The 12732-nt window shown below is 43.5% G+C and overlaps 1 long non-coding RNA gene across 1 annotated transcript; it reads left to right on the top strand.

The window, feature by feature from the left end:
* The first annotated feature begins 268 nt into the window (after positions 1-268).
* Positions 269-12210, top strand: LOC116597206. Its single transcript, XR_004288498.1, has 4 exons — positions 269-775; positions 2795-2848; positions 11164-11193; positions 11810-12210. It is a non-coding gene; the product is annotated as an uncharacterized LOC116597206 (long non-coding RNA).
* The last annotated feature ends 522 nt before the right edge of the window (positions 12211-12732 follow it).

Raw genomic sequence — 12732 nt, 5'->3', positions numbered from 1 at the left:
AAAGTGTGTAACCCTCTTATCAATCAGTGAAATTATGTAGCAGGGCCTGGTAAAGGTTTGCAGGGAGAGGCAGGGGGCGGGGCTTCAGGGACACTGGCCCCGAGTCCTAAGCCCTGGCTGTTCCTGCAGCATCCCACTGGGCTGTCCCACCCCCCATCTGAGAAACTGGATAAACTATCATTTTAAACCAGCCTCAGACTTTTTTCCATGAGTCCTTTTCCACAGGGTCATTCACTGAGATTCCTCCGCCCTGTTAAGGTGTTAACCCTTCCTCTTGCTTATCTCTTTTCCCTCTTTCTGGAGCTTACACCCAAGTTCCCAATCCTCAAGCTCCCTCTACCCCAACTCAAGCCTTCCTAGCTCACCGGCATCAACTGCCATCGGCCAGAATTCCGTCTTCCTCTCCCCCCCACCCCCTGCCTCCCATTCCCTCACGCCTGGCTTCCTCTAGGGAAAGGAGAAATGGAAGTGTTATCCCAGATCTGCAAGTGAAATTTCAGGGAAGTAGACAGTGTCCATCAGTCAGTCAGGGGACTGAAGTCATGGCCACTCCGCTCAATTTGAAGCCTCACGCCTTTCTGTCAAATCAGATGTAATGGTCCCAGGGGCAGTAACTAGCTTAGGGTTGGACCGAACTTCGACCTGTGCACCCCTCTAAGGAAGCTTTTGTTAGTTTCCAGACTCTTCTTAGGCTCCTGAGGGGTTTTCTGTCTTGGCAGGAGCCCTCATCAGTAGCTTCCTTTAACGATGTGCATACGTTTGCCTCCTGCTGAAGGTCAGTACTGTCCTCCCCACAAGGCCAACTGCCTCTATCAACCTATACTTAATCTGCTCTAGGCTGTGTTTTGACTGTTACTTGCTTCATGAAACTAAGGGATCAATCTGATTCTCTTTCTCCAGTGCAATAGAAACACACAAAACTGGAAAAAAAAAAACCAAAAACAAATGGATGCCATTAGTAAGGGTCCCAGTTCAGCCCAGACGCTTGGGCTGATCTGTTCACCTGAGCACAGGTGACAGCTGACGTTATAAAGACAGGCAGCTGGATAGAGCCAAGGGCAAACACCCCAGGCTTAAGAAAGGGAACACCAGGAGGGTCACTGGCTGGGATCCTTGTGGTCACAAAGGACCTCAGTGCCTCCAGGTTATACCTATAAGTACAGAGAAGCATTGGTGGATTTGAAGAAGGAAGATGATTTCCTCCCAACTTAACTCTGTGTCTCATTACTGGGCCATATCTACCGTGAATGATGAAACAGTAGTTTTAATAAATCCTCTAATAATTCCCTTAATCATCTTGGGAATACCATAACTGCATTGAACTGAATGTGTGTGGGGTGGGTGGGTACACGTGAGTTGAAATTGTTTACTTCTTAGATACATTTAAAATACACCACAAACATGGTAACCCTATTTTGGCATTTCTTTTTCTTCTTCCTTTTGTTCGGTGTTGGTTTGGTTTGCTTTAATATGGAAGTGGCCTGTGCCTCTCTTGACCTCTGAAAGGCCGTATGAAAACCTGAAACCGAGGCAAGGTGACAAAGTCTGGTCATTCACCAGACGGGCCTCCTCATGTTACTTCTTTACTTAGAAAAATAGAGTGTTGTTGCAGAAGATCCAGAGTCGCAAATGTTCTGCCCAGACCAGCCGGTTTCTGAATGCTTAGATTTTTCATTTCACTGAGCTGTCAGGGAATTTTCTAGACTAGAAATATCTAAGCGAGACCAAAACAAAACCTCCAGTGTGAATGCACATCCTCCAGGTTGAGGGAGAATCAGATAAGCCTTTGGGGTGAAGTGAGAGCAAGGCAGCTGATTTTCACCCTCCGTGGTCATCTCACAATCAGGTAAGGTGAGTGGAAAATTACACAGGTTTTGCTGTATATTACCAGATTCTCAGTCTTCTTTGCTTGAGCAAAATGGCAAAATACCTTGTGTACTCTGTGAAGAATGCTCATAAAATTATAGTTTGATCCTTGTAACTGCCATTGCTATCTTAGACACTAACGTGCCTCTGTGTTCAGGCGAGAAATGACAGCATAAAACTTATTAGCGATGCTTGTACTTCAAAATATTGCTGTCATCTTGAGTTTGAGGGATCATGACCCTGGCTGTATGTAGTTTTAGGTTCCCCAGTGATGCCAAATATATTTGTGTCAACAAACACCGTTCCAAAATACCGGAGTTCAATTTAGCTAAATACCAGGGGACTGACTCAAATTACGTTGAAGGAAAAAAAAAATGTATCTTTAACTCAGATGGCAAAACATTGAAAACTCAGAAAATCTGTTTTAGGGACTTGGAAAGTAGTAAAATGAGACATTTCCATAAAGGCTAATACATTTTGTATTTTGTTTAGTTCTATTATTGCAACCCTTTTTAATTCCACATGTGAAAATGCTGTTTATACCAACTCATGGCAGTGTCTAAGTAATTACTCTGTAACACATCATTGTTGTTAGAAATGCACAAGTTTGCCTTCTATTGCAGAACTATACAATATAGTGAGATACCAATAATCATAGTAGTAATCATCATCAATGTAGTAAGTAACTCTAATCGAGTACTTAATATGATTTGCTAAAGGTTTGTTAGTTAAGCACTCCCATGGGTTATTTTATATAAGCCTCCCAACAATCTCATGGGCTAGGAAAAGTAATTTGTTAATTCTTATTCTAGTGAATGGCTGAGATTTTTATCGAGAACTTACGATGTGCCAGGCGCTGTACAGATATTAACTCATTCATTCCTCATGACTCTCCACAAAGTAGGTGCTCTCATTCTTCCCATTTTAGGGATGAGAAGACTAAGGTACAGAGCTGAAGTGACCTGCCAAAGGCCACAAATCTGTAAGTCACATGATGAACCCTTAACTCTGGCTCTAAGCTTTACCTCTTCCTTACTAAACAGCTGCCCAACACAAATTACATTTTCTTTGAGCCTTTTAGGTGCCAGGCTCTGTATCAAATGATCTTCGTGTGGTCATTATTTTTCCTGGAGGAGCTCATTGTTTTCCCATTTTTCAGATGAAAAAAGTCAGGCATAGACCATTTGCTCAGGGTTCAAAGCCTAGTCTGGCCTGATTCCCAAGCTCATTCTCTTTCCATTTTATTGCACAGAAAAAGTTGGTATGGTTTCTAAAGTGAATGGTGACTCCAAGGGAAAAGTCAACACCTAGTGGGAACCCAATTAATCAGATCCTGAAGTAGGAGAAACACTGCCTAAACACAGCATGCTGTCCATTAGACACACAGGAGCGGAGAACTGGATGACACCCTCTCCCTGTGTCACCCTGCCCCTTCCAGGGTGAGCACGTGAGGCTGCCGTCTCTAGAAACCAGCCCTCGCAGGCCTCCAGCAGCCCTGGGGCAAGTCTGACTTGTTCCGGGCTTGCCCAGGTTGGACGACATATGGTCAGAATCCATCCCCACGGGTCCCAACTCCACATGTTTTTAAGTCATTTGTGTAGGCCAGTAGTTGGAAAGGTCCAAGTGACAGGCCAGCCGTAGGAGGCACCGGAGCAACCGTTTCTGCGGAGTGAAAACCAGCCTGTAGCTTTCCTGTTATTCATTTTGGGCTTCCTCTTCCTTACCATTGAACATTGTTTGAGGACTTACTTAAGTGCTAAGCTGCAGTCACTTCTATTTTCTTAAATTACTTCTTGACATACATTCTTAGCCTCAGCTTTTGACAGCAACCTTTCAAAAATTTGGCAATGGTGCCAGCCCAGATGTGTGCACTGCACAAAAGAGTATCACCCCTGAAAAAGAGATGTTGCATTTTCCCGAACTGTATATACACCCCTGTCCCTTTTCTTTTCTCTTCAGCAATGAGTCTTTTCACACAATCATCCGCGTCATTTCTTCTTTCTTCTTCTTTTTTCCTTAGAGATTTTATGTATTTATTTGACACAGAGAGAGACACACAGAGAGAGGGAACGCAAGCAGGGGAAGGGAGGAGAGAGAAACAGGCTCTCCAGTGAGTAGGGAGCCCGATGTGGGGCTTGATCCCAGCACCATGACCTGAGCCGAAAGCAGATGTTTCGCTGACTTGAGCCACCCAGGTGCCCCTCAGTTCTTCTTTCTGAAGTTATCTCAGTCTATTGTAGTTTACATATATGTATAGACATTTACATAATCACAAATTGACTTACAATTCTTGAGGCCTCAGCCGGGGCTCACTGTGAATGATGGCCCCTAGGATTATTCCATATGCAAGTGCATAACCATACCCACCGCCCCCAAACCCCCATAGCTTTGTACTAGAAGAACCAAGCACTGGAGCAAAGAACACAGCAACAGAAATTTCCTTTCCTTATTTCTCCTCTGCTTTATCCACAACCCCTTCCCTTATTTCTAGGTTTTAGCATTGTGACTTCTAAATTCTTTCTCTGCTATTGCAGAACCTGAACAGACAAACAAAATAGTGTATCTACTTATGTGCCCAAGACAGAATCAGTTTTTGGCTTATTTGAAATAGGTTCCATTTATTCGTATTATTTAATTAAGGTTTTCTGGGAGATTATTGCTGTGGAGTAAATTTGGTTCATTTGCCAAGGTTACTGTTGCTTCTCTTATTGGAGATAGGTCATGAAGTGCTGGAGTTTGCAGACTTGGTCCTGAGAGGTGTTATGTTTTGGTTGAATAGATATTTTGTAAAGTTAACATAGTTTTTGAAAGCAGCTACAAAAGTTGTCATCAAATCCTAGTATTATAATAGGAAGAAAGTCTGGGAAGGGGGTCATGTGATGCATTGCTGATTTAACGCAGGCCTATTCTATTTATTTATTTATTTATTTGACAGAGATCATGTGATGCATTGCTGATTTAACGCAGGCCTATTCTATTTATTTATTTATTTATTTGACAGAGATCACAAGTAAACAGAGAGGCAGGCAGAGAGAGAGGTAAGCAGGCTCCCTGCTGAGCAGAGAGCCTGATGTGGGCTTCATCCCAGGACCCTGGGATCATAATCTGAGCCGAAGGCAGAGGCTTTAACCCACTGAGCCACCCAGGCGCCCCAACGCAGGCCTATTCTAAGGCTCAAATAGATTAAAACAACACTCACCTTTCCACCTAATCAGGAAATTTGTTTCGTAAAATTTTTAAGTGCCCCACAAAAATTAGAGTTTTCTCTTTGCTGACTTGGATCCTAAAAGCTGAACATAGAAGGTAGCTGAATTTCCTCATGCTTCCTTTTTCCTACTCTTGCCTTTTTAGACACACACACACACACACACACACACACACACAGAAACATACAAGTATTCATGAATGCATGTCAAATTTTCTACAGGACATATGATGATTCTGACAATCAAAAGAAAAAGAAACACAATAATAGGTATATACAGAAAGGTTACATGGCACATAGCAGGTACTTAATGAATTTTGTTGAAGTGAAGTAAAACACATTTGAAAACATAAATTGTAAAACATCAAGGCTTGTCCCTCCTTCTTTTTAAGAAATTATCTCTATACCCAACATGGGACTTGAACTTACAACCCTGAGATCAAGTATTGTGTGTTCTTCCAACTGAGCCAGTCAGGTGCTCCAAATTGTCCCTTGGTTTAAGAACATGGATATAGCCTCAGGACATAGTCAATCCCATAAGCCAAGATATATGCACAGGTATTTATTGCAGAGTTAGAGCAATGAAAACATGGAGGCATTGTAAATAAATAATTAAAAGAGAATTATGAAACAAATGGTATATCCTTGAGGAAATTTTTAAAAAATATTTTACTTATTTGAGAGAGAAAGAGAGAGCAAGCAGGGAGAGGCGCAGAGAGAGAATCTCAAGCAGTCTCCACGGTGAGTACAGAGCCTGACACAGGACTCGATCTCACAACCCTGAGATCATGACCTGAGCAGAAACCAAGAGATGGATGCTTAACCAACTGGCCACCCAGGCAACTCTATCCATAAGAAAATATTATGCAGCCATGCAAACTATACTAATAGCATGTTTTAGAATATGGAAATATGCCTATGACATAATGTAGAATTTACAAAATAAAAGGAATAACAATTTTATTTCAGTATAAGTTGAGCTCCATAAGGGTACACTGAATAGAAGCGAAACTGGAAAGGAATATGCTAAAATGTGAACAGTGTTTACTGTGAGAACAGTGAGACTCTTTATTTCTGCTTATCATATTTCAAAATTTGTCTCAAATAATGAAGATGTATTAATTTGATAATTAGAAAGAAATTAAAAACTAGAAGACATTCCTATGGACAAAATTTATCCATACAGCAGCTCAAAATCAGTGAAAACATTCTACATTTATGATATAAACTAAGCCCATCGGGGAGTTTTAACTATAATCTTCTGAGAATCACATAATCAAGTTTCCATAATTCCTGCAGGTAATCTATTCTCAAGTAGAGTGATTAAAAAATTTCAAGCTTACCTTCAAATGTTTTGGTTTCAGTTTCAATCCATCATGAACTGGTGACTTACGGGAATATGTGTGCTGTCGTATTCTAACATCTTTCTTTTGCTAACAACCTACCATACCATCTCTTCCTCTGTTTTCTTATTTTATGATCTCTGGATTGTTTTACTGTATCATTCTATTATCTCAAGTTCTTGGGGTGCTCATTCTCCCACTTACTATCTCCTGACTCCCTCCCGTTGGATCCTTTCCCCATGTGGTCTGTAATTTTTTGTTGTGAGCATATCTTTAGCGAGGTGCATTGTTTCTTTAAATGTTCCATGGGCCTTGAGTTATAAAAGTGCCCTCAAAGAGAGATTTTGCATTTGCTTCAGCCACGGCTCTCTGGGACTCCATCCCTTTCAGGCCCCGCCCCCTTTTTTTAAAAGATGTTATTTATTTATTTGACGGAGAGAGATAGAGATCACAAGTAGGCAGAGAGGCAGGCAGAGAGAGAGGGGGAGGCAGGCTCCCCGCTGAGCAGAGAGACTGATGCCGACCTCTATCCCAGGACCCTGGGATCATGACCTGAGCTGAAGGCAAAGGCTTAACCCACTGAGCCACCTAGGCGCCCCTCAGGGCCCATTTTTATACTAACCTCTAGGGTTGGGAGTCTTATCTCATGTGGACAGTATAAATTCAGATCTTAGATCTTTGCATGGGGTTTCCACGTCTTACACACAAAGTGGCAGAGGCATAAGCTTCCTGTGGGCCCTGGGTATGGTGTGGGTAACATTTTTTTCACAGAGGGGTCAGGTCTCCCTGGGCTGTGCTCTGAAGCAGAGGTCTTGATTCCAGCTTCCTACCTGGTGTGAGCCCTTGGTCATAGCCTCTGTCTTCGTAATGCCAGCCCATGGCCCTTAGGACCTATGTCTGGGTATCGCGGCCCTGGGACTTCGTTGTCATCTCATACCCCTGTTGCTCTTGTTTTGAGTTCCATCTTTTGTTCGGTCATCTAGGCATTTCCTTTCAAAAACTATCTATACATTTTTAAGATTATTGCATTTTATTCAGGAATCCTGTGGCTTGGAGTGGAAAGAGCTGCCCCAGCTAAATGTTGAGTCCTCAAACAGTGTTCAAGAGAAGAACGCCTCAGACTGCCTTATTAGCACACCTGCTCTGTTGCTGTCCCCTTTGAAGAGAGTCACAAGAGACTAATCATTAACAACAGTTAGAGCGTCTAAGTTTTCCCAATTTTTCATCTTTTGAAATAAACTCAAGGCTCAGGGCACCTGGCTGGCTCAGTTGGTAGAGCGTGTGACTCTTGATCATAGGTCACGAGAACAAGGACCACGTTGGGTGGAGAGATTAAAATAAATAAATTAACTAAAAAAATAAAGGCTCTTTGATGTATAATAGCATGATCTTCATTTCCTTAAATTCTTCACTGGGTAGAAATGCTCTAAGAAGGTCACACTTTATGTGTGTTGAGGCTAAGAAGCGTCTCTGAACTCTATTCACCACCCTCTTCACGTCATCAAAAGACACCTTCAACACCAAACCATTATCAAATTCATTCTTAAAAAGCAAATACCATGCTTCATCACAACAAGCAGGAAACTAAATTTACCTTCTGCATCTTTCCCACAATTTTTCTTATGATTAATTCCAAAGTGTGACTTCACTCAGATGAAACATATTGCATAAAGTATGTGGCCGTGGCTGCCCAGTTACCATAATAGGGACCTGAACTGGGCTTCCTCCCTCACGGTGAGTCCAGCCCTGGGCTGAGGCAAAGAGCCCGACAGAAGGAAAGTGAAACCTACCTCAATGGGGCATCCCTCACCTTCTGCCTCCGCTCCATGACAGTGGTCACTGTCACTCCTGAGATCTCGGGCATTTGCACCTACGTCCTCCTTATTGGTGGAGGAAAACTCAAGGTAGGGGTGGGGAGAGTCCCGGGGATAGACAAGCACAACCCAGGGACAACTGGTCAAGAGGTTCTGATTTTTATCTACATCAATAAAATGAGTTTTACTCAAATATGTGACACCTAAGGAAAGGGTAATGATTTAAAAAAAAAAAGGCATAAAATTTTATTCTTGCTGGGTAGAACATTACCAAGACTTTTGTAAGCTATTTTTGTTACCTGTCACCTCAGTGGCTCATTACTACATTTTTGTTACCTGTCACCTCAGCAGCTGCAGAAGCTGCTCAGTGCTGAAGGATCCCAGGTGTTTCCCCAGCAAACCCGGGGCATCCAAGTCAGCCCCGACCTGAAGCCTTCATCTGCCGCAAGTTTTCCTTTGCAACCATGATTTCCACTCAGTGCTTCTCTCCAGACTTTCTCTTAGCTCAGTCGGTGGATCTAACCTTCTGATTGCCCCGAGTCCCAGCTCCACCACGGCTAGAATTCCCACAGATGTCACTGCCCCACCACCGTAAATCTTCCCCCTGTTATTCCTGAAATGAGTCCACAGGGGTTTTCACACGAGCCAGCTGTGCATTTGTCACTTTGGCTTCCGTGGACCATTGGCCACAATGTTCTAAGTCATAACAGATGAACCAGTGTGATTCATGCAGGAATGGTAGAAATGACTGTGACAAGTCTTCGGAAAGATAAACATTACTGGGTACCTCACTTGCGATGGAAAACTATTCCGACATAGAAAAGGCATCTGAATTTATGAGGCTGGCATAGCTATGGTGTAGCTACTAATAGATGGGGGTTTTCTCACAGTGTGGTAACAGCTTTATTGCACGATAGCCCTTGTCATTTATTGCTTCCTATGGCTATAAACACTGAAACGAGCATATTAAGCCTTGACTGGCTGACTTGGATTTGTGATATATTGGATCAGAAATGGGTGCTTGAACCATAGCCTTTTAATTTATGGTGGTGATTGGCTGGAGTGTAAATTAAAAACATAACTAGAGAGCACGTAGGAAATGGAGCTGCTTCCCTAAATTAGAATTTCTGATTTGCTTGTTATTTCAGCCCCAAACACTGCTTGAGTTTTGATTTTGGCCCTATAATTTTGTAAAAGTTATATGGACGAGTCAAAAGGGCTAAGTAGATAATTTAGAGCCCGGGAAGGCTCTTCACATGGCTTCAGCCTAAAGAGAAGGACCTGTCCAGGGTCATAGTTCCATGGGTGATGGACGAACAGGAAACAGCAGGGAGTGGAAAGGGAAGGGGCCATGAGCAACAAGTCTATGGTACAAAGAGGAACGGAGCTGAGCCGGTGACAGAAAGCTAGCAGAGAAGAGAGGGGCCAGGCCTCCAGGTTTGGCCCATGCCTGGGCACAGGATGGTGATGCAGCATGGGCCAAGAGCACACGAAAAACGCAGATCTGCAAGGTCATGGCGCCGAGGGATGGCTAGTGTGTATGTTGGAGAGATGGTCTGGGGTCACCTGATGATCCCAGAGGAGAGCAACTGAACCTGGCAGGAAAACCACTCCGAGAAGGATTATTGATTATTGGCTTCTTTGCAATATTTAGTGGATATACTGGATCTGGTTTTAAATATTCCCCCGCCCCCTTTTTTCTCTTTCAATTCAAGGATTGGTTGAAGCTGAGACAGTGACTTTTGGGAATAGGTGGGAAATTCTAAGTTGGCACTCATGGGTCCTTATTCAGAAAAATCATAAAAATCCCGAGTAGACACAAGGTTGAAACACGAGAGGCAGTAACACAAGATAGAAGCTGAAATAGGGGGAGGAGGTCAAAAGAGAAGACACTGAAGTCCCTTCAAATGGTATTTCTCCCAGCATTTGAACTTTTCAAAATCTCACTCTTCTCAGGTGATCCTCAAAAACATAATTCATTTTCTACTTAATGGCTGACGAAGGGCCATCAATTTCCCACACAGGCCACGTGATAGCTAATTTTATGTGTCGACATGACTGGGCTAAAGAATGCCCAGGTAGCTGGTAAAGTATTATTTATGGGTGTTGTCCACAAGGGCGTCTCTGGAAGAATGAGTATCTGATTCAGTAGACTGGGTGAAGGAGACCCACCCTCACTGGGGTGGGTGGGCAGCATCCAATCTGCTGAGGGACTGAATGGAGCAGAAAAAGGTGAAGGAAAGACAAATCCTTGGCCTTCTCTTCTCAAGCTGGGATGTCTACCTTCCCTTGGAGTCAGAGATCTTGGTTCTTGGGCCTTTGGACCACAGGACTTACGCTAGGCCCACCATTACCCACCCCACACACTTCGGACAGACTCAATTATACCACTGGTTTTCCTGATTCTCCAGCTTGCAGAGGTCAGACTGTGGGACTTCTTAACCTCCATAGTCACACGAGGCAATTGCTATAATTCCTACAATTCCTACAACGTATACACTATGATACATGCACATACAATGTATATATATTATCACACACACACACACACACACACACACATTATATCCTATTGGTTCTGTTTCTCTGGAGAATTCTTTTTTTTTTTTTTTAAGATTTTATTTATTTGTTTGACAGACAGAGATCACAAGTGGGCAGAGAGGCAGGCAGAGAGAGAGAGGAGGAAGCAGGCTCCCCGCTGAGCAGAGAGCCCGAAGCAGGGCTCGATCCCAGGACCCTGGGATCATGACCTGAGCTGAAGGCAGAGGCTTTAACCCACTGAGCCACCCAGGCGTCCCTCTCTGGAGAATTCTAACACAGGTCATTTCCTCACATAAAAATCTACTCTAGGGAGAATGGAAGACACACTTAAGAGAATAATCACTCTTCTTCTATTTCTCTTCCTTCCTTTCTCTTCTCATCCTAAATAATTCAGTCTTGAACCCATGAAGTGGAGCAAAATAAGGTATGTGTCTGCAGTGGTAGGAGGTTGTGTGGGGAGCTGCAGTGGTCCAGTGAGGGGTACTAGAGTCTGAGCAGAGAGAACGGGTAGCCCACCAGGGGGGCAGCCTGGTGCAGATGTCAGAGCCGCCCTGGAGGTTTGAGCCTGCCCAGGAAGAGGTGGCCTGGGAGATCAGGGGTGAAGGTCCTGGCCTGTGTGGGGTGAGGAGATAGGGTTACCAGATTTAGGGAAAAAAAAAAAAGAAAGTTAGTAAAGCAAAACATGACACCCAGTTAAGTTTGAATTTCAGATAAACAATGAATATTTTGTTAGTATAAATGTGTCTCAAATCTTATATGAATTATTTGTAGTTTATCTGAAATTCAAATGTAACTGGACAATCCTGTCTTTTATCTGGCCACATTGTGAGGAGGACATCAACACAGAAGGTGGTCTGGAGTGGGGTGTGTTAGCTCCAGTGGGGGGTGAAGAGGGTACCCACGAGGGAGGTGGGAAGTGGCCCAAAATGGGGGGCTTAGAGCCCAAGCCAAGAAAGGAGAGCCTCGGCCCGGGAGATGGGGCAGCAGAGGGACTGTGAGGTTCCTAGGGCTGCTGTAACACATGACCACCTATTTGATAGCTTGAAAGGAGAGAAATCTATTCTCTCCCAGATCCGAAGGACAGAAGTCTGAAAATGAGATGTCTGCAGAGCCCTGCCACCTCCGAAGCCTCTAGGGGAGAATCCTCCTCGCCTCTTCCAGCTTCAGTCCGTTAGCGGCATCTCTAGGCTTACGGCTGCTGTACTCCAGTCTGCCTCTGTCTCTAGGTGGCCTTCCCCTCTTCTCCCTGTGTGTCACCCTGTGTGTGTGTCTTTTATAAAGACAGTGGTCCTTGCATTTAGGGCTTACTTATAATCCAACATGATCTCATCTGCAGAGCTCCATTTTCCAAATAAAGTCACATCCACAGTCTCCAGGGCTTAGGATGTGACCAAATCTTTTTTTTTTGGGGGGGAGGGTGGTGCCTACCATTCAACCAAGGACAGTATCATATAGGGAACTGATCAAATAAGCAAATATTTTAAAGATCATGCAAGCCTGGTTTTTCCTACAGGAGAACAGTATGGAAAGACATTGAATTGGAATTAGGTGGATCAGGGTTAACTGATGGTTTAATAGATGAGAATAGAAATAATTCTAGATATAACTGTCTGCCTGTGTGTGTTTGTGCTGTCTATTGGCCAGTGAAATGCCAATAGCAAAGAGTACATCTAGTGCCTGGATCTTGGCTTTTAAATACCACTTCCCACTAAAGGGGGTCAGATTTCCTTGGAGAAATAGTTGATTCCAGGGTTGGTACAAGGAAAGTGCAAGGAAAGCCTACAATATTTTGCTATACCACAAAACAAAAAGATACTCAAAGAATGAAGGGGATATGCCAGAGGACATAAAAGCCAGCTGAACGGGCTCCCCAATTGCCAAATCAAGGACAATTTGAGCATGAATGAGAATATCAGTGGATTATAACCCAATGAATACCACAAGAATCTACAAATCCACACCA

Source organism: Mustela erminea, chromosome 8 (assembly GCF_009829155.1).
Source record: "Mustela erminea isolate mMusErm1 chromosome 8, mMusErm1.Pri, whole genome shotgun sequence".
Lineage (NCBI taxonomy): Eukaryota > Metazoa > Chordata > Mammalia > Carnivora > Mustelidae > Mustela > Mustela erminea.
This window is presented reverse-complemented; position numbering and strand designations above follow the sequence as displayed.